At 45.0% G+C, this 22,434-nt stretch overlaps 1 protein-coding gene and 1 pseudogene across 2 annotated transcripts in view; both read left to right on the plus strand.

Moving 5' to 3' along the window:
* The window catches only part of Lnx1 (ligand of numb-protein X 1), a 166,319-nt gene that overhangs the window by 75,153 nt on the left and 68,732 nt on the right, over positions 1 to 22,434 (plus strand). The gene's annotated exons all lie outside the window — the stretch shown is intronic.
* LOC113180506 (arginine vasopressin-induced protein 1 pseudogene) lies at positions 17,055 to 17,490 on the plus strand (annotated as a pseudogene).

Consider the following 22,434-nt stretch of genomic DNA (forward strand, 5'->3'; position numbering starts at 1 on the left):
TTGGAGTCCAGCACTGGCTTTACCAGACCAACCTCCAGGGGTTGGCCCAGCTGCTTTCCTCTGGGCCCTAGGGAAGGATTCCTTCACTCACGCTTCCCAGCTGCCATCTTGAAAACCAGCCACACTGTGTCTTCCGGTTTCTCTCTCTGATCCCTGCTTCTGTCAAGATATCTGTGACCCTGACCTTCCCACCTCCCATGTGGGGCCCCCCTGGATCACCCAGTGTAGTCTCCTCATCTCCTTCACTGAGTCACTTCTGCAAGGTCCCCTCCGCCCTGTGAGGGATCCTGTTCCCAGGCTCTGGGGATCAGAAGGTGGACACCTTTGGGGGCTCGTCACTCTGCCCACTCCAGGAGTTACGAGAGAGTGAAGGAAAGAAACGGAGGCCCTTTCTGGGGAGAGAGTGAAAACACAGCTCTTCCTCATCCCTTCTCAAGAGCTGATTTGGGCTGAGAGTGGGCCGAAAAATAGGGGTGAGATAGCACATGGATTTGAGAGTGAGGCCAGGGCAGAGGCTGGGAGGAGGCTGTCAGACACCTGTGGGGCTCCAGGGAGAGAGGACAGCTGCCCCCAGCCGAGCAGAGAGCATGCACCACCCACACAGCAGCATGACCCTCACACCTCAGGGAAGCTTGAGAGGGAGCCCTGCCCACCCGCCGCTCAGCTGATCATGATGTGAACATCAGGAAAACAGCAGCGAGGAAGGAACCCCAAACTGACAGAAATCCTGTCACCTCTCTGAGCTGTGGCCAGAGTCCTTCACAGGTCCCCGGGTGGCTCTCTGGGGAGGACAGTTCCCACCTCAAGTAGGTGTAGGCCTCAACACCTACTCTTGAACCTCTCCACACTCTGGCTGCCTAAGTAGGTCAAAGCCAGCATTTCCCAAAATATATCCTGTGTGTTAGTCACCAAACGCTTAATGCACCCCCCACCCCTCTGGTCCCTGGACACTTCATTGGCAAGAACCAAGAATCTGGAGATCACCTAGAACCTGACTCTGGATCCCTCTTGGGCCTTGACCACCTCTTCCTCCCTTAGGGGAGAGAGTAAGGAGGCTGTGATCAATACCTCTGCAGCCCTTTGAACTGGGAAGCTAGGAGGTGCCCAGGAGACCCGCAACTTCTTTACTTTTCTATAGGAAGCCTCCAACCTGCTAGGAGTATAGTCATACACGTGTGATTTTGTTTATAAATTTTACATTTTCTTTAATATCACTTTATTCAGTAAATAAATTTTCAATGTTTATTTTTTTCATTGACTAATACAAATTATGGTGTCCAGCACCCTGTTATAAAATGTGTATTGTGCAATGGCTTAATCACGCTTCTTTAGGTGCATTACCTCACAGATTTATTTATTTTTGTGATAGAAACACTTAAAATCTAGTCTTAGCAATTTTCAAGTTTACAGAGCATTAACAGTGTTAATGTGGATCTCTTGAACTTACTTCTTCTGCCTAACTGAAAGTGACCAACAGCAGGCTTGAGTTGGGGTACGGGCAGGCAGCATGGTATTTTTAAACAAATGCTGCCTGTTTTCTCCAGGATTCATGTCATTTATAAACAGTGCTGTCTTCCTACTCTACAACCTGAGTTGAATATAAATCCTGAGCAGAACCTTTAGGCCTGGCCTGGATGGCTCATGGGCTATATGGACAAATCTTTCCGATTTCACACTAGAGAGCTCTTCTTTGGGAGTAACCCTGAGCATGTGAGCTAGCATTTGGAATCTTCTGGCAAATTCTGTTGACTTCTACCCTCTTAGAAGCTTGCAGACTCCCATGACATGGGTCTTCTGCAGGGAATTCCCAGCAGATTGATAAGTTTGTTGAGTTGAATGGCAGCTTCCTAACCAAAACACATTGCCAGGGGACATAGTGGGGCCAGTACAGAGGGTCCAGCCAGCACATCTTTCTTGATGCAGACCATCAGTGAGACAGAGCATGGTGGCAAAGCTTTTCCTTCCTCCATTCTGACTGAGGCTCATCTTGGGCCCTGGACCATATCTGCCTTATGTAATACCGTCATCTGCATTAATGATATTTTTCAATGATCCATACTAGGCCATGCTCTGGATGAAAGAGAAATCTATCCAAGCCATGATTTCTGCCTCTGAGGAAATGACCTTTAAAAGGTAAAGAAAAGAAGCTGAAAATGCACAGATATTAGGTTGTTTCACAGGGCAAGTCACATTGCACTTCAATTTCTCTTACTCTCTAAAAAAATGAGAGATAATAAAGCTGACCCTCCTTAAGTACTTGAATAAAGAGATCATTGTTGAGTGTTTTGAAAGGAGTGGGGGATGGAAATGTGATGTAATTGGCCCAAGACACACCTGGCTGCAGGTTCTCTGGGAATATTTCCTTGATCAACTTTGTACCCAATGTCCTGGGAGTTTCTTCTCCAAAGTTCTGCCTGGAACCTCCGTTGACCTTTGCCCTTTTCTGAAGTGTGTTCAGTACAAGCCGGGCTCAGGCAGCTCTGTGGCAAGGGGGGATTTCACTTGGAGGAGAAGAATTCTAGGGGAGAATCGTCCCTGGACAGGTTGGTGTACTATGATTCTTAACCTGGCTGAACGCCTGCACGACTATTGTGCTTCGGCACACATGCTTACCACACCTTCTGACCATGAACCCAGCCTCCTCTTGGCCTCTACCTCACCCCTGTGCAGTGAAGAGGAAAGAAATAAGAAAACAGGAGATGATGGGTGATATCCAAGGTGACATTTAAGGATAAATAGGACAACAGTAGGGGCTGTTTACTGGCAAGGAAGCCAGAGAGCACTCCTTGATCATTGGATTATGATCACTGAAAGGTGGGGCTTTAGTCCCAGAGTATTGTGCCAACTGGGATTACATCTGGTGGGTGATGGTGCATCTGGGTTATATGGGTTTAACCAGGTAGTGGTTTTATTTTTCTCATGTAACACCAAATGTTTTAGTCAGCTTTCTTGCTGCTGTGACTAAATGCCCTGACAAGAACAAGTCTAGGGGGAAAAAAGTTTATTTGGGGGCTCACAGTTTCAGAGGTCTCAGTCCATAGACAGCAGTTTCCATTCCTTGGGGCTTGAGGTGAGGCAGAATATCATGGCAGAAGAGAGTGGCCAAGGGAAGCAGCTCACAACTTGAACAGAAAGCAGAGAGACTCCACTGGCCAGGTACAAATATATAGCCCAAGGCCATGCCCCAGCGACCCACCTCCTCCAGCCGTACTCCACCTGCCTTTAGTCACTACTCATTTAATCCCACCAGGGATTAATTCACTGATTGGGTTAAGGCTCTCCTAACCCAATCATTTCTCCTCTGAACCTTCTTGCATTGTCTCACACATGAGCTCTGGGAATACCTCACATCCAAACCGTAACACAAGTCTTGTGGTGGGAAGCCTAGGACCAGAATGATGTGGCCATGTTGCCACCAGGAATCCAGGCTCTTTCTGCTTTTCAGTTAAGTTTCCCTCCTCAAGTTTGTCACCTCATGATCTCAAAAGGCAAGGAAAAACACCCAGTGTGCAAACCAAGGCACTCCTTTAAATAGCTTTCTGGGATGCCTCACTTAGTATTTTCTGCTTGTATCGCATTGGCTAGTATTTGTCACATGACCCATTGCAGAGGGGCTACAGTGAACAAAACCTGGCTCTGTTATAAGAAAGAAGGAGAGATGAGATATTGGATAGGCAATCAGCAGTGGCTGCAGAGTGATGTAAAATAACAACTGAAAACAATACTTTAATACTTATATTGCATCCATGTTCATTAACTAGTTTTATCCCCTTGATTTGCAAGATGATGAGTACTCTCTTCTTCTGTAGAGGACCTATTGAATGTCAGGAACCATCTGACATGTCTAAGATTGCCAGAGGTACAACCCAATACCATTATGAAGTCCACAGCCTGTGTTTCAGGTCACGTCACCTGTGAGTTATGGGCTAGGCACTAGCTCTTGGACATTCAAGAAGAGCATGTCCCCAGAACTTTGTAAAACTCCACTTTTGGAAAAGACTGTATTACATGTCATGTTCCTAATAGTACAGAAGGAAAGAAGGGATGAGAATAATAAAGCCTTTTGGAGATATGTGAAGAGCTGCCAGCTAGGCTCATTCCCTAGTATTAATTACTATTAATAACAATATTCAGTGAGGACTCTGTTCTTTACAGGCATAATCTCATTTCACCTTCATACCAATACTCTGACTTAGTGCTGTTATTATTGTCTTTCTTTTATAGAGGAGGACACGGATGTTTAGAGAGGTTGAGCAACTTAACCAGTGTCACACAGCTAGTATGTGGCAGAAGCTCAAGCTTCTCTGACTCTAATACCCAAATACCAAACCGGACTTCCTTTTTACTGTTTTTTACCATCTCTGACTCACACTTGCATTCCAGCCTGACTGGAATACAATTCAAATTTGGGCCTCAACAATATTTGAAATTATTACGTCACGCTTTATCAAGGTTGCTTATCTCTGATCTAAATTATAGAAGTTAAATCTGCACTGACCAGGGCTCTATTGTTTTTAAACTCTTTGATTCCTGCCTCAGGTCCTTGCAGAACCCCGATGTCAAATTTCTAGTTACACTCTGATGGCAGTTGGTCTCATCCTGTAGACTTCTCTGGTTGTCTTCCTATCAAGGGTAGTTTGCTAGGACTGCTCGGTTGTCATTAGTGTAATTGTCCCTGTGAGCCATCTCTATTAAGATTTAAGCCTCAACGTGGTAAAATGGATTTTAATCTTCTTAAATATGGGACAGAAGGAGGGGAGTCCGGGAGCCTTGTGTCATTCCAGAGTGTAGACACGCAATGAAGTCCGGTAGGACAGCTTCCATAGGCTCCAAGTGCAGATCTTACAGCTGGAGGAGATGATAAGGCCCAGTCCTTGCTGGACCAGGTACTATTAGTCCCATTACAAAGACGAGGTCACTGAGACTCAGGAGCTTCACGAAATGGTCATCCAGCTTGTGACAGATCTCCATCCTGTTACAGAGGGGGAGGAGGAACGGCGACTCCTTTCCTCACAGAATAGGACCCTGAGTGTTGTTTGGACTGAACTTCACGCCTGTCAGGCCCTTGTCCTCCTCAAAGAGAAGGACACATTCAATTCCTCTACAGAGCCGATTTTTCAAAGTGGCAAGGGAGCACCCCAGCCCTTACACACGTCAGTGCAGTCAGGATGGCGGTTGGTAAAATGTCATCAATACAAGTTCTAGATAGACAGGCAGTGCCCCAGAGGAGGGGGGGGGGGCTGGCTTGTATCTAAGCCACTCCTGTGTCGCAGCGTCTGAGACTCACTTGGAGCTCGGCCCTCCAGGCTGTGTTCAAAGATGCTGATTTCTTCCGCTGTCTTGCTCCGGCAGACTGTAGGACAGATTTGATTCTTTGCTCATTCACACTGTGGGCTCTGAATATGCCATGCTTCTGCCCTCTTCCGACACGGCTTCACCCCCAGCCTGGCAGCTCCAGGCCAGTGATGTAAATGTACCAGCTGCTCCCCAAGAACCAGTCCGCATCCTGCAGGGGGGCTGGGCCCTCTGCTGGGCATCAGCCTGCCTGCTCTCTGCCTAAGCCCTCTTGCCAACCATGGTGGGTCCCTCCGATCTCCCATCGTCTCATCTGAGAATCAGAGGACATAATCCTCTTACAGGCCCATAATTTATAGCGTCGCTTAATCTAAAGGCTCTCAGTCAGATTCGTTATGATCTACTGATTGTGGGGACATGAACAGGTTTGCTTAAAGGGGCTGGGCTGGCACGGCCCTGCAGCTGTCAGAGGGAAGGTGGCAGGAAGAAAGCGGCACCCTGCTGGGAAGATGAAGGCGCTCCTGCTGCTGGTCTTGCCCTGGCTCAGTCCTGCCAACTACATTGACAATGTGGGCAACCTGCACTTCCTGTATTCAGAACTGTGAGTCCCCTCTCTTAGCCTGCCTGCTGCCTGCCTGTGTTTGTGTGTCGGGGTGTCAGGGGTGGGACCTGAGTCTGCTCCTGGCTGGTTTGTCCGTTTGGAGGAATTCATTCTCCATCCACTGGACTCGCTCGCGCACGATGCCCCTCCGGCAGCTTGGCCGCTCACTGTGATTTAACAAGGAAAACACCATCTTCCTGGGCGAGGTGCTTTCTCAGCACAGCGTTTTTTTTTTCCTGCTTCTGTGCCAACGCGGCTTTTTACATAGTCAGCTTTTTCTCAATAGATGTGTGTTCTGCCCATAAATAGAACCCAAGTAGCAGTTAAGAACAGAGCTGCCATGAATAGCTCTCCCTCCTCCATAGGGCATTTGTAATTGAGAACAGAAATAAGTAAAAAATCTACATTTGTTTTAGAGGTTGGGGACATGATCCCTTTATTGAGCCATGCATACCTGAGAACAGGTATAATATCAGTAAAGGAAAAAAAACAAAAACCCTATGTATAAGATATGTCGGTAGGTAGATAGATAGACAGATGATTGATAGACACACACATATCCATTTTATTTTTATTTTTGATCATTTTTAAACACATGGGAAATATAGAACGATGCCATGAACACCCATATTCCCATCGTCTCAATTTAATGATGAATATTTAGCTCCATTTGCTTCATATATTTTATTTTTGCTGAGAAAAAAATGGTCTGGAGTAAATTGTAGCCATCATGACATTTCACCTTGAAATACGTCATTATACATCTCTAAATCAAAGACATTTTTCTACACAATTGATGTCCATTTTATGAGAGGAAGTAGCTCACGTCCCCAACCTCTAAAATAAATATTTTTCTGGCTCCTTTTGCTAGTAAGCTTTGAAAAAGGAGTGCAGACCGGTGTGGACAGTTTCAAGGGATCACGTAAAAAGTATTGCTGTGTGTACCTCGGTGTTTGGAGCATTTACAGAAACGTATTCCTCCTCGTTAACCAGGCAGGTAAAAATAGCAAGAACTGGTGTCAATGAGAGTCAGTGGGCAAATGAAAACAGGAACTCTAAACAGAGTTCATGGAACCCTGATTAGAAACACATGGTTTGTCATATTTAGATGGTGGTGCCACCCGTGACTAGGTGGTGACAGCCAGTGCCTCTTTTGTAATTAGCTAGACTAACCAATTTGTTTAGCACAGTAGCTGCTCAATAAATGCTTGATGAATAGAGCTAGGTCCTTGGAGACAGCTCATTTGTTTTGGGGACTCTACCTCTCAGCATTATCTGGTCCCCTTATTGGAAAACAATTCCAGTGCATCTTAGATAAGAACTCTCAAAGAGAAGGTGTCTGAAGCCCGAATCATGAGCACGTCTGGGGGAAATGATGCCACTGTGGAAGCTTTTCTAGAAATACATGCTAAATGGGTTACCTGGATAATGACAAGGCTCCTCCCTCTCTCCTGAAGGATGCTGAAGTATGGATCTCTGGAGTCCAGTACCAAAGCAGTCCTTCTCATTCCCATGCCCCTCCACCACCCTTGTTAGTTGCTGTATTGGTTCCAAAGACTGCTGTAACAAATCACCACATGCTGGTTGTCTCGATATTTCTCTTACGGTTTTAAAATCCAAAAGCTTGAAGTCCAGATGTCAGCAGGCGCACACTTCCCATAAAAGCTGTAGGGGAATCTAACCCTGCAGCCCAGTTTCTGGTGGCTTCTGGCATTCCTTGGCTTCGGGCTGCCTAACTCTACTCTCCACCTCCGTCTGCACCTGGCTTTCTCTGTGCCCTTTCCAATTCTGTTTATGTCTCCTCCTCTTACAAAGATTTTCATGGTCAGGTTTAGGGCCTACAGGATGATGCTACCTTGAGATCCTCAACTTAATTGCACCAAACAAGGTCGCATTCACAGTTCTGGTGGGCATATCCTTTTCCAGGAATTGGAGACTAGAGGCGAATTCAATCTTCTTCCGTTGCTACCTCAGGGCCTTTCCATTTAGTTACTTCCAGTTTCATAGCCTCATTGAAGAAAGAATTTATCTTGCCTTAACAATTTTCTTTTCAGAAAGTGCATGAATCAAAGGGAACTTTTCTGCTGAATAACTGAGTGAACATCCAGGTCTAAATTGTGACGTGACCAGGAAAGCATGATGCTAGGGAATTGTCCAGGACAGTACTCCCAGATTTATTTGACAGAACTTTCTTAGAAGTTTCCAGTTGCTGAGGATGCTTGATGATGGAATTCCATGAAGCCGCTGCCTGGTGCTGCTGTGATCATTGACAAATCAGTGAATCAATGACACATTTCATGTATAGTGGCTCTAAAGAATATTGGTGCTGTATCCACCCCCCTTCAGTGGGAGTTACAATCGAATTGAAGAGGTGAAATTTAGACACATAAGAAATGGAAACAATGAGCCAAGGCAGAAGGGATAAACCTTTTCAAAGTAGAGTAGCTAGTCCATTGAGAAGAGGAGGTGGAGATCGTCCACCTCCAGTTCCTAGAGATCTTTGGGATTTGAACTGGAGCTAGATTAGGCAGAATTAGGAGTAAAAGAGAAAGCATTTCAGGCAGCGTAAACAACATTGGCAGAAAGGTTGAGCATGGTTGTAATTGTCACCAAAGCTTTGAAAAACAACTTCAAGAATAAATGGGGCTGCGTGTCACTGAGTTGAGAGATTTTTCTCTTTCCTACTATGGGCCACTGGGATCTTAAAGGCAGAAGAGCTCAGTGGATTTGCCAGGCTTCCTTCTCTTTTCATCTGAGCTTTGAGCCCTGACCTTGGGCGAAACTTGCCCTGTGTCCCCTGTGCTTACAGAGCCAGAGACCCCCCCTTGCATTTTCCCTTCTGTCTAAGAAGACACGCTCAGCTTCATTCTGTGGGACCCAACTAGAACACTGAAGCTAGGAGGAAACAGATTCAAATTTATCATGCAATCCAGGGTTCTTAAACTCAGATGCCTGCAGGAGGCAGGCAAAAAATATTTTAGAATGTGAATCATTCAGGTATAAGACAAAAGAGATGGTTAGGCCTTTGGTTGATGGATATATATGCCAAAAGTCATTCAAATTCAATTTAAGATAATTTCAATTCAGCAGGTCACTTCTGCATGCTTGATTTGGCCTTGAGGCCCATTGTTTATGACCCTGAGCAGCTCCTTCAATAAACATGACCTTTGTCACCTGGTGCCTTGATCCAAAGGAGAGTAAGTTGACAGAAGCAGCCTAAACTAGAGTCTTTGGCATGGAGTCCCAGTCTGTCAAGTAAGGGTCAGGAGCCTGGGATGCTCCAGAGTTCGTACAGGGCATGCCATGCCATGGGAAAAAGGGCCGGCTCATTCACCCTTGAGGCCCTCACCCCCAGTCTCGGCCAGCTCTGATTCTGAATTTCCTAGATCCCAAAGAGAAAGCAGGAAATGAACCTCCTCGTATTTCTGGCCTACTTAGGGCCAGGCAGATGAAAACTTGCAGGTGAAGTCTTTAGAACAGTGTCGGTTAAGAGGAGCACTTCCATCAGAACTGGGGACTGAGTTTGTTTTTCAAATTCAGATTCTTGAACCTTAAACCCCACTAAAATTACAGTCTTTAGGGGTGGGGCCACCATGTTGCTCCTTGAACTCTTTAGGTGACTCATAGGGGGCTCACCACTACCAGGCCAAAAGGGCTCCCCAGGTGATTCCTTGGCCCTAGATTTCAAGACTCCCTCCCTCCAGCTAAGATGCCAGCATCCCGACTTCCTGTTGAAAATTATTGCTCCTCTCAGTGTATCCTCCTTGCTGGGCATGGTCTTCCCACTCTACCTGGTGAGTTCTTAGGAGGGCTTGAGAGATTGTCACATGCCAAGTTCTGCACTCAATTAGTTAGGTTGAACTGAGTGACATGAATTTGCCTCACATCTTAGCCAATTTGTAGGCATTGCAAGCTGTGATAATGGAGACTCTGGTTTGGTTTCTATGGGAGGGAGAGTGGATCTTGCTCATCACAATCCATGCTAGCCTCAGCTCAGATGTCTCAGAAGGCAGCTCTGTATTTGAGTAAGTAAGATTGTCATTTCCCTGGTCAGTGATCTCCTGTACTTTTAAATATTTAGTTTAGCAAACATCCTTGGGAAAAACACTGGCATTGGGAGGGGGAACAGTATGTGATACATTTTATGGTGCACCCAGAAAACCCATTTACAAAAAAATATAATTTTTAAAATATTTCCTTCACCTTTCAAATTTCTAATTCTCATCACCCTTGAGAATACTTTTCACTGTCATTTCTGGTGGGCACTGTGACCTGCTCGTGCCTAATGGGCAGTCTCTGAGTGAGCTTTGAGTGGATACACAGTAAGCTGGGCCTTGCTTATCTACAAATCTCAGCGTGATTGCTGGAGGATCACCAGTCTCAGAAACCAGCGCTACTGCTTAGCTGTGTGACTTGGGAAGCCAGGAAGTGCCGGCAATCTACCTAGCTTAGAGTCGGATAAATATTTTTGGTTTGTAAGTGGAATCACTATGAACAGTATTCATGCCAGAATCTGGAGACAAAAAAAATTACACTTTATTCCCTGACCCCTGTGACATCACAGTTCCCAATGGGGATGGCTTCTTCCCACTGGAGTTTTATACTCAGAAAATGAAAATGAGTGATTCCAGTTCTGCTTGAATTATTCAGGGGCGGTGCAAGGATGAGGACTCCAGGAGAAACCGCCAAGAGCAGCAGGAGTTGTGGGGGGGGTGCTCTGTGTGCATCCTTCCTGCAAACTGGGGTCAGCCTCAGGAGTCAGGACACGCAGCACTCATCAAGTGTCTTAGGACCAAGGATTCCAACCACCCAGCACCTCTCTCTAGGAGGACTTTCTCAAACCAACCTGCAGAACTCGCTTCTGGCAATTTGTACTGATTTCATGCAACAAGGACATTCCTTTGGGGCTCACGGGACAAAGAGAGCCTTAAATCAAACCCAGCAGGGCATTCTGGGCCTTCAGGTGAGAAGATGGCTCACCTTTTATATGTCTCTCTTTAGGCAATCTAGCTTCTCAGTTTTCCTTCTCTAGTTCAAGGCCTTATAGCAAAACTAGCCAGACTTGGATCAGGTGTCAGGTCACAAACTACATCCCCAGGGAAGCGCCTGTTCTGAACGCTTTATCCTAATGGAGAGCCACACGGGCTTCTCTGCATCCTTGCACTCTTTCTTCTTTCTTCTGTGAACCAGGGCGAGGAGGACTAATGAGGGATGCAGTGGGATCACCTCAGCACCGTTTCCCCCCACTTTGTCTCACTGTGCTAACCCCCTGATGCTTTCAAAGTTCACACAAACCAGGGGAGCTTTGTGGATTTGCCGGTAAATGTTTTCCAAATTGACTCTCAAAGAATATGTTCCTTTTCTGCCAAAATTGAATAGGGAAAAAAAAATGCTACAGATCTCTGGATTTTCCTTGTCATGTTTTGAGCACCTGAAGTCGAGTTTGGATCAGGGAAGAGGTAGAATTTACAGAGGAAATGGGGTGAGGCGGAGAGACCATATTCCAGCAGGACTGAGGTCCAGTCTTGGGGGACAAAGCCAAGGCTCGTTTGGGTTCAGTGACTCTCAATGTCTTTGGAAGTATTTCGGTTCAGCGCGTGTTTTAATGGGACATTTTCGCTCAACTTTTTCGACTTGTTATTTTGAAGGAAATTGAAGCTGCATGTTCCTGATTATTTACACTGCACTCATCAAAATGCTGCTTTGTAATGACTCTTTGATGTCCAAAGAGCATTGTGATCCTGTTTCAAGGTCTTTTTATTTTTTTTTTCCTCCTTCAGAGTCAACAAGTTCCTTTTCGCCAGCAGGGAGGCAATTCCAGTTCCAAACTCTTCACTTTCTGGTCTAAAATGCTCTCCCTTGGAAAACTCCTACCCCATCAAAACCCAGCAGTTTGACTCCCTGTCTCCTGTGTGTGGCCAATGGTTTCCTGTCTAGTCCGGTGACTGTGTCAGGTGAAGGGGCAAGGTTGGAGTTTCTTTAAAAGTCTCATCAATTCAAGTTTGACTGATTGATTTTCTTCTTTATTTTAACTTGTTATAATGGAAAATTCCAAACAATACAAAAATAGAAGCATAATGAATGCCCACGTATTTTACAACCATCTCTACACTTACCACTTCCCAGCCAATCTTATTTCATCTATGTCCCTTTGAATTGTTTTTGAAGCCAGACTCATCCTATCATTTTTTTTGCAAAAATTTTGCAAATTTTTTTCCAAAAATTTGCAAAAATTCCAGCATTTAATCTCTGAAGGATAGATTCTTAAGAAGTGTGATTACAATGCTAATCTCAAACCCAGAACAAGTAATTTGAGTACCTAAATATCAAATAACCAGTCAGTTCAAAAGTTCCCTATAGTCTCATAATTTTTCTTACTACGCTTTGTTTGAATCGTGTGCCAAATACGATCTTGCAAACGGCTGGCATAGCTCTGAGTCTCTTTCCCCCTCTTCCTCTCTCTTCTGTATGCCGCTGACACGGACAAGATCTGGAGTTAGATTTTTGAGGAATCCAGCTTTGGAAAACTGCAAATACTAGACTAGAAACTGAAAGAGAAAAATAGAACAATGATTTTAATTTAACATCCAAGTTGAGGGAATGATTAAGAGAGAGAGATGAAAACATTGAATACTAAAGCCTTTGTGAATTTAACTGCAGTTTTACCTGAAGTGAGTGTTTTTGATGACTTTGTCCCCAGGAGATTTCAGGGGAGGACTTAAAGATACTGGAGAAGTGTCTTCTCCCTAGAGTGATTGATCTCCCCAAGTTTTGATCATAAACCTATATCAATAAAGCTACCTCTTTGTATGCCTGTCATATGTATATTTATGTATTTGTATGTAGTTATGCATAGTTACCCATACATATACATATTTCATATGTATTGTATATATATAGTCAGTCTTGATTTATATATGTCATATACATATGTATAGTTTATATTTTGTCATATGTATAGTTATCTATAAACTACATACATGTCCTAGAGCATTAATATATCCATTATAGGACATGCATTAGAGTGTTTTTAAAGGCTGAGAAAAAGCTGTTAGCATTCTAGTGAAGTCTCCCCTGGTTCCTGACACTTTGGAGACTGCCACTTGAGAAACAAGCCCTCTGAACTCTTGGCGTAGGAACACAAGGGTTTCCATGTTAACAGAGGACATTCTTACTGTCAGTCTGAGGAGTTGGTCTTGGAAGGAATGGGGCAGGAAATGGCCCACTTTTACAGGCCAAGTAAAACTTGCGGGCCAAAGGAACAGACATCCTTTTCTCTTAGTCATATTCCCTTTTCAGGAGAGAAAAGGGGGAACATCCTTATTTTATGTGCCCGCCTGTCCCTCTCTGCCCGTCTGCTTTCTCCACGGCCACCCCACTCTCCACCACCCCTGATGGCACAGGAGTGGGCTTGGGAGGAGCCAGGTTTGCCAAACCTGAAATATTGGATCATTTAAAAGCTTCATTTAAAGAAGATTCCATAAGGGTAGTTCCCCTCGCTGCTTCTGGGTGGGGCCCACACATGCCAGGAGCCTGGACCCATGACCATCAGTCTTGAAGTCATCCTGCTTCCTGCCAGAGCTCTCGGGTCTCACTCCCCTCGTGTCCTTCTTGTACAGACCCCAGAGAAGCAGCGCTGCAGTCCCGGTGCCCTTCAAAGCCCACTTCTCCTATTCGACTCTTGCATGGTCAGAGCAGAACAGTCTTCCTGAGGCGCTGTGTGTCCTTCCCCACCCGCTTCCTTCATTAGCAGCTCTGCCCACAGCAGTAAGAGAGGAAGGGGCTAGGCCCCTGAGACAGCAAGTGAGTCCACTGGTCACCCGAACAACCGTGATCCAGTGACCGTCCACCGCAGGGATGGAGGTGAGATGACCTTGTGAATGAGTGACCAGGTACACACTGGAGGCAGACACACCCAGATCCCTCATCCAGTCTCTGCAGGCCTGGCAACCTGGGACAAATTACTTAGCCTCTGAATTTTCCTTGCCCTAAAATGGGAGTAACAACACCTACCTCACAGGTTGTCATGAGTATTTAATAAAATTATCTGAAGTTTATTACAATCTTGAGCACACAGGAAACCCTTAAATTGTGAGTTTCATTAGTCATGGTCGGTAGTTACCAGAAAGTATGTCATTAGTCCTAAGACGAACTTTAATACCTCTGAAAGGAGGCTGAATACAAAGAAAATTGATTGTGTTTTTCTTTTTTATCTTGATGACATATAAAATAATGGTACAGTTTATAATAGATGGAGTCTTGGACTTGATGAAATTTGGTGATGACTTCATCCACAGTGAGCCTGGGTGGACAGAAATCAGAGGAATTACTGAAACCACAGAGTCCCTTCTTCCCTCTCTCACTGAAGAGGCAGGCAAGTTACCTGAGCTGAGAAAGGGGTGTTAGGTGAAGTCTGGCCTCTTACCAGAGCCATTTGGCAACAAACAAGATCCACACCTGCTCAGCAGATTCCTAGGAGCCTTGACCACACCTGCCCCTGACTCTTACCTCTGCCAGCCCTCCTCCCCAGGAGTCATTCCTTAGCTATTCAGCTCGTTTCTAGTTACCCTCACATTGTGGCTCCTACTTCCTCCTTCCTGTCCAGCTTCCCCCTTCCTCCACTTGAAGAAGAAGTCTCAGCCCAGGGTGTCATTTGGCAGGTGGAGTCTAGTCCAGAACCATAGCTATTTAGAGTTTCAGGAGGCCTTGGAGGTGATCTAGACCAAATTTCCTATTTTATAGGTGAAAAAACTGAGGTACAGTAGTGTACTCAAATGACTCAGCCCTATCAGTATTAGGCTACGTGACCTTGAACAAGTCATGATGTTTTATTGGAAACAATGTTAATGCATTCGTTATTGTATGAAATGTGACCTCGGGAAGCAATAAAACTGGAGGCTAGTTGTTAAAATTTTCAACTCACAGCTTTAGGCAAAGCAATGCCATAGATGTGAGACAGTGAGACATGTGACCGTGCATGTCACCCATTAGGAGCTGAGTGTCCCCTAAAGGAACCTCCTGGGAATGCTCAGAGAATGGTGTCATGGCACTTCTTTGGCCAGTTTCGTACAAATGCAACCTGGGGCCATTTGACCATAATAAAGCTTTTACATTTGCATGTAGCATTCCAAGGTTTTGATGGGATCCTAAGGGTTTCATATACAAAGGACTGCAGCAAAGGGGAAGGGCAGAGTCCTGTCATAAAGCAGCTTTTGTTTGTAATCATTAAAAATGCAGCCTCCAAAGTCACTTAAACCTGAGTTCAGATCCTGGCTGGTGGCTGACCAGCTGTGTAACCCTGTTTATATGAATGACAGCCTCAGCTGCACCTCAAGTTTCTCATTCTTAAATCAGAGCTCTTAATGACAGTACCTGCTTCGTGGGGGTCAGAACTAGATGTAATACTCATGGACCACTTAGTAGACTCCCGGAGCATTGTAAGCATCCTATCAACATTAGCCATGGTGATGATAAATAAATTCACAGCAAAAGCAGTGAATTCCCATCTTATTGATGAGAAAAACTTAGATTCAGAGAATTGAAGGAAGCTCCCCTAAGCGACCTAGCCAACCTCGAAGGCAGGTACCCTGACAGCAGGACCAGGGCCCCCCCACACACTGCACCACACTTTGTTGCCATGGTGACAGATGGCTTCACTGGGGTGTGTGTTGCTCCAGACCTGTAATTTACTAGGGGTGGGTGAGTGATCGGAGCTGAGAAAGACGGATTTTGACCCAGACAAGTAATTGCTTTATAGATTAGAATAGTAGATAATTTAGTAGCATGTTTAGATTGTTTCTTTGACCAGTTAAAAGTTATGCTGAAGACGGAGCTTTTTTTGGCTTGTACAGTTAGCTTCCCACTGAAGTAGCCTAAGAGAGCAGACTACAAGAAGTCCCAAAGACATTTTTTAAAAAGTGATCAGCCAAAAACATTTTGGGTTTCATGACTAATTGCTGATAGATTAAAGAGGATCAAAGGCTTCCTACTGTGTGTGCATCTGAAATAATTCTTCTAAGATACCACTGCTGTTTTGTTAGAAAATGAATCCAGTCACCATCAGAGGTACAGAAGTCTCTCCTCCCCTCGTTAGAATCCCTGATGGGACTGAGGTGTCATTGGGGACATGCAGTATGATCACGGCATGAACTTGAGCAGTGGCTCTGCCACTCACTGGGTACGTATCTTTGGGCAATTACCACCACTTTTGAATCATGACGATCCTCATAGCAGCCCAGTGGATGTCCCTCGAGAACTTAAGTGAACTTAAGGTCGCACGAGAACTTATCATGCACATGCAGCCCCAGTGGGTGCCTGGCTGGTGGCAATAGTTCTGCCAGCTATTTGTGTTTCCGGCTTGCTATTGTACAAGCCAGCTTCCTTTCTTCACTCCCTGTGCACTTTCCTCTTTGGAAAAGACACCCATGAGATATCCGGCAGTGGCACTGGTGTCTACATACTGGATGGGCTTCCCTGAGGTGCCCACCTTCTGGTTACTGCTCAGGACAGCAGCTCAACTCATCAGGGAATTAGGATCCTTTAAACATCATAGAAGAATTATGAGACCCCTGAGAAGTGCTAATTCTCCACGAAGAGAACTCCAAATGCTTATAATCTGCTTCAGAGGTTTCGGAAGCCCAGTGGTTACTAGACAGGAGTGGTGTCTGGGGTTCAAAAATATGACCAGGGAGTGAAGGAGACTAAGAAACCCAGTGTTCTCTGGACTCTAGTTTGTTTCTTCAGTTACAAAATAACCAGAAATAGGGTCAATTTGATTTTTTAAAAACATCCCATTCAATTGCTTGGTGACATTTAAAGAAGCATCAGGGTGATTGATTTATGACTCTTCAGCTGGTTTGTTTGGACATAAGTCTCCCTCTCTCCTTTTCTTTTTGGAGTACAGGGTTCAACTGAGGCATGGGACCTCCATAGAATCTGGTGATTTGATTCTCCTTCAAGTTCTTTGACATTGGTTTGATTTAGCAAAGGCAGGGAATTTCTGTGAATCAAAAGGCGTTTTACACTTTGTGTAAAACATAATCAGGTTTGCTTGTCCATTGGAAGCAAGTTAATGTTTTGAAAAAAAAAAAAAGAAAAAATTCAGGGGCTGTGTGCAGCCTGCTTCAGGCAACCAGAGCACCCACGATGAGCACCCACGATGAGCACCCTAGCCTCTGTGGTGAGTGAGCCGCTCCCTTGGCAAGCCCCCAAGGTTGTAAGCAGGCCTCAGCCAACATCTTCCAGGATGCTGACCTGCTGCAGATCCAGGGCCTATTTCAGCGCAGTGGGGACCAGCAGGCCAAAGAATGGCCCCAAATAATTTGGGAGTCTACTGGGGACCACCGAGTGGTAGAGGTCCTAAGGAGGCTGCACAAGAAGAGACCCCCAAGACAGAAACCCCTGGCTCACTCACTCCACCACTGCAGCTGGCTCAGAATCCAGAGCCCTGCTCTCCACTGGCCAATGCACAGAGCAGGGCCCCAGAGACAGCCTTCAGCAAGCAGCACCAGAACTCCAGGAGGACAAGTGCCAGGATCCGCCAGAACTGGAGGAAGCCAAGCCCCACAGGCTACCTTCACCAGATCAGACACTGATCCCAGGAAAGGGTTGGGAATGGCAAGATCTTCCCCAGGAATCCTGGGAACTTTGCCAAAGGCCTGGGAGGTGAAGGCAGAAGACAGGCACAGATAAATGAAAGAAAGAGGCCACTGGCACTAGCCTGCTCAACTCAGAACAGGACTGGAGGCTTCCCCTGGGCTCTACACCACGTGATACCCATTCTTACCAGAGTGAGAAGACACACACTGTTCCTGCCTCAGCCCTTGTTGATCTAACACTTTACCTGGCCTGCATGATATTCTCCTGGGAATCAAACAACAGGCACTCAGATGCAGCACCTCACCACATCTGCCCTAATCTGCTGGCTACTACTGTCACCCATAGGCCAGCAGCCTGTCCTATACCTCCGGTGCTGTCAGGCCAGCATGAGGAAACGGTGGTTTAAACGGCAAATAAAAACACTTGCATCCAAAAAAAAAAAAAAAATCAGCAAGATGTTTTCCACCTCTTGGAAAGTCTTCAGTGTTTTGTTTTCTAAACCAGGTAACCTCCTGGTAGTTGAACAAAGAGTTTAAACTTAGGTAGTAAAGAAAAAAAAAAATGAACAAAGAGAAAGAAAAGAAAAGAAAGGCAAGCACACTCCTTCATCAACAACAAAAACACTCATTCCTGGGAAGTATAACAGTAGTAAATATTTATCAGATGCTTGTGAAATATCAGGATATTGGGCATATTCTGGGCTCTGGGGCTTACCAGAAAACATATAGTGCATCAGATGGAAATAGAGGGCTTGAAATAAAGTAGCCAGGGTAAAGGATGCTGTTTTACATAGGAAGGCCTGGTGAGAAAGTGGCATTAGGGCAGGTGCCAGATGGAAGATGGGAGGCACCCGTGGAGGCCTCTGATGTCAGGACAAGCCAATGCAGCAGGGAAGTGAGGACACTCTGCGGCCTAGGTCCACATCTGTAGGGTGCCAATAAGAACTTCCAACCACAGGATGTCTGTGAGCATCAGACATGTAGAAGGGTCTTGCTCTTGAATGCTAGTTTTTGCTATTTCCACTTGCTTTCACCTCTTCTGGATTATTCCAGAAGCAGGGGAGAGGCATGCAGATTTACATGGAGCAGAAGATGCCCGTGGCCTACCTCCCTGCCTCCCTGGCATCCCTGCTCAGTGTGAATTCATGCTGCATTTTCTCACCTCTAAATTGTGCTGCTTTCTAAATTTCTCCAGTCGGTTCCTATCTGTGTTTTCAGTGTTATGCTGTCTAATTGTAGATGTGTCTGTGTCTAATCCAGTTTATTTATTTTACCTCCCCTCCTGTCTTCTGGGGTATTCCCCACCTGAGTGTCATCCATAAATTTTGTGTCACTTACTCCCAGGTCATCAGTCGGGGTGTTGAGATAGATGAGGTGGTGGATTGTTGTGACAGCCTCTGAAGTGCCTTCCCATGTCTGGGCTTCATAGCACCTTGGTTCGTGATTTCTGTCCATTTCAGCAGTCCCCCCTTCCTTCTGTATCTTTGCTCTAACAGTAAAAATAAAATCTTGCCCAAGCCACTGCATGAGGGGGTTCACCCCACCCCCACGCCCACCCCCAATCCTTTTATATTCTGAATTACATCAAGAACAGTATTATGGTCTTCAAGATAATCCCAGGAACTTGTCTTGGTAATTTAAATGCAAATTGTCCTCTGTTCATTCAATCTTGGCTTTCTGAACATTTAAAATTTTACTTCCCTACAATTCTAAAGTTTTTTAAACTAACAATTACTTATATCACCTAATAATTTTTCACTCTTCCTTCTTTGTTTTCCTGCTGCGTACTATCACATGTTGTTGGTCTTTTCCCAATTTTCGGACGTCCCCCTGAGTGCGAAGTAATTTTTCAGAGATAATTATTCATTTTTACTACACCATTGTTCAGTAAGCATATTAGTCAAATTCTCTTATTCCCCGGGGCTGTGTGTCCAGCTGACTAATGTGTGCTCGTGTTTGCCAGATATTCCTTTACTTATTGTTTTTGTTGTTGTCCAAACTTATCTACGTGAGTTTATAATTCTCCAGATTTCACTTCTTTGTACCTCTGAAAGAGTTCTAGCATTTGGGGGTTTTAATTCCCGCATTTGCCTCTTTTACTTGTAGATCTGCATTCTATCAAGCGGCCTGGCCTATTTTTTTATGACTCAGGATGAGCTTATGGATTTTAAAGCAATTGCTAATGTGTTAAGATGTTTTGTTTCAACACATGTGTTTTTCTCTGCTGAGCTTAATTGATGCAGCCCATTGTCTTGGCCTCTGATTGTTCCTGCCTCCAGTGTTCGGAACTGTTCCTTGATCCTAAGGGTTTCTGACACATGACTGAATAGCTGCCTACTTTTTCTACTTGATACAAATAGTTAGAAACTAGAATGAAAAAAACATGTACTATAAATTTCTTTCAAAAAAACCAAAGAGCAATGGAATGTGCTGATCAGATCAGCTTTGTAGAAACTGTCAAGTGTCTCAAAGCCTAGAACTTTCCACGAGGTGAACAGCTTGGCACTGATTATTCACCTTTCCTCAGTGAAATGGTTTTACTCAACCCAGCCTCTTTTTCAACACGACCTTGCCAAGTCCACATTATTTTAGAGAGCATTTTGCAGAAGTTTATTCAGTTGCTAATGGTATCCTAACTGGGTTGAGACCTCCACCCACTCACTGGAGAATCCTGAAATCACAGAATGAATTCCTGCCATTTATTTTTAGAATCTAATCCAATGCCCTTATTTTACTAAAAACAAATGTTTGACCCCAGTACGTGAGGACATCTAAACCTGTCGCCACTCTGTGTTGATGACTACTCCAGTAGAAGGCTCTGTCTCTGATGCAATAACTCTTATTCTTAACAAGTGTCTTTACAAGGTGGAGTGACACTTGGCTTGGGTTTGCTGTTGACGTGTGCTCAAGTGGTCTCATTGTCATCTGTTAGCAGGAACAAGGTTATTGTTATGCCATTTTGCTTTATTCAAATAGCATTAGGGTTTGTATCGTTAGTAGCTAGAGCAAAAACAATTGGAACAACCCAAAATATTAAATTTCTGCTTCTAAATGTGTGGCCAAATCAGCTTTTGCCAAGGATGCCTAGGCACGAACAGCTGAAATGAAATACTTGGTGGCTGATTTCAAAGATAGAGCAGCCTTGCTATGGGGAACACTCCCACCCTCACCCCGGGGTAGCTCACAGAAAGCCACTGTCCCTGTTCTCTGAATGCACACTTGGGAAATAGGCAGTAAGCAATGTCTTAGATCGTGTGGGTTTTAGATAACAATAGTCCTGGTGTTGAGACTTCAGTGTAGATCCACTTTTAAAGAGGTTGGCACCCAGGTAAATCCAGCAAGTTAGAACTGGATCATTTTCTTCAAATAAAAGAATAGTCTTATAAATCATGCGCTCGTGTTAGTAGCAAAGAAACTTTAGAATTTTAAAATATTTTCAAAGTACTAAAAATCTTACAAATAAACAAGTTGTTTGAAAGAGAAAGATTGGGGAATATTTAGGCATTTTAACAACCCAGACAGAACTCAGTGTGCAAATAACTATAATCTCTATTATTATTCTTATAAGCAAAGGGCAAAATGACTTTCCTACTTTTCAGATTTTGTATAATTAGAGGACTAGAAGGATAGGAACCATTGCTAGGGATCTTTAAGGAAGGGAACACATGGACATTCCTTTGGTCCAGACCTTAACCTTGGGCATCTGGCAGCTCCACTTGGCAGGGGTCCTCGTGGCCCAGTGGGTGGCTGATGGAGCCCTGGACCCATGCAGTCGCTGTAAAGCACCGTGAACCTCTTTGATGTAGCAGGATGATTGCATACTGATCGGATTTTAGTCAGGAAATTTAACTTAGTTGAAGTAAAACAAAACCAAAAAACCCTTAAAACATATTAAGCCCTTGGACCTGACTCACTTTCAGTGGAACCAAGTTGATTTAGTCCTCTTTCTGGACTTCCTTCAACTCTTCGGATCTCTTGCACTTGGCCGTGCAAGACTGCAAGAACCTTAATCGGCTGCTTGGATTCTCCTCTGATTACTTCCAGAAGGGCAGAACATGTTGTCCCTGTTGAGGGTCTTCAGTTACCATTTTTTTCCCCACTGCGCCTCCAAAAGGGCTCTTGTTCTGATGTGTCCGTGTTCAGCCTTTCCTGGCCATGAAAATAATGAGACCAGACACTAATGGCTGCTGCATTTTGAGTTGTCATGGAGTGTCCCCAGTGAGCTGAACACCTGTGTGTCTGAAGGTACTTTCAATCAAGCTTTGGAGTCACCAATGCATCAAGCGAGACTCAGGCTACGCAGGGAGGAGGTTTTAACCAAACACATGCCATGCCTCAGACTGCAGCCACCTGACAGAGCCAGCTAGCTGATTGATTCTGACGTTTCCAAAATTTAGGCCTGGCTCAGATTCATTGTTTCTGAAGTGCAGTTAAGTGGTTTTCCAGAGATGACCCCAATTCATTCAGAAAAGAAGCCTGGGGTTCCCACCTCACACCCCACCTCACGTTACATGCCTCCTGCCCGGGTTCCCCCTGGGGGTGGTGAAGCCCCAAATGTGGCACAACTTTACCAGGAGAGCTGCTCTAGGTTGCAGAAAACACTGCACCAGAGGTTTTTCTGTGGCTGCTGACCTGGTTTGCTGAAGAGGGTCCGCTCAACCCAGGAGCTTCCTGGCTAGTCTAGTGGAAGGGCATGCAGTCCCATCCCCAGGAGCCAGCCCCAAGCCCACCCTGCGTGTGACACTTGTGTCCTTCCTGTGTTCTGGGGGGTTTTGCTTGGGAGTGAATTTTTCATAGCATTTTTGTAATTATCAATTTTTCTCTTTAAGAAGGCATTTAGGGGGCTGCAGGGAGAGTTACTTACCTACCCGCAAGACCCAGCATTCCATCCCCAGCACCACAAAAATAAACAAATAAATGAATAAGAAATCTATAATTTAG

This window comes from Urocitellus parryii, chromosome 10 (assembly GCF_045843805.1).
Source record: "Urocitellus parryii isolate mUroPar1 chromosome 10, mUroPar1.hap1, whole genome shotgun sequence".
NCBI lineage: Eukaryota > Metazoa > Chordata > Mammalia > Rodentia > Sciuridae > Urocitellus > Urocitellus parryii.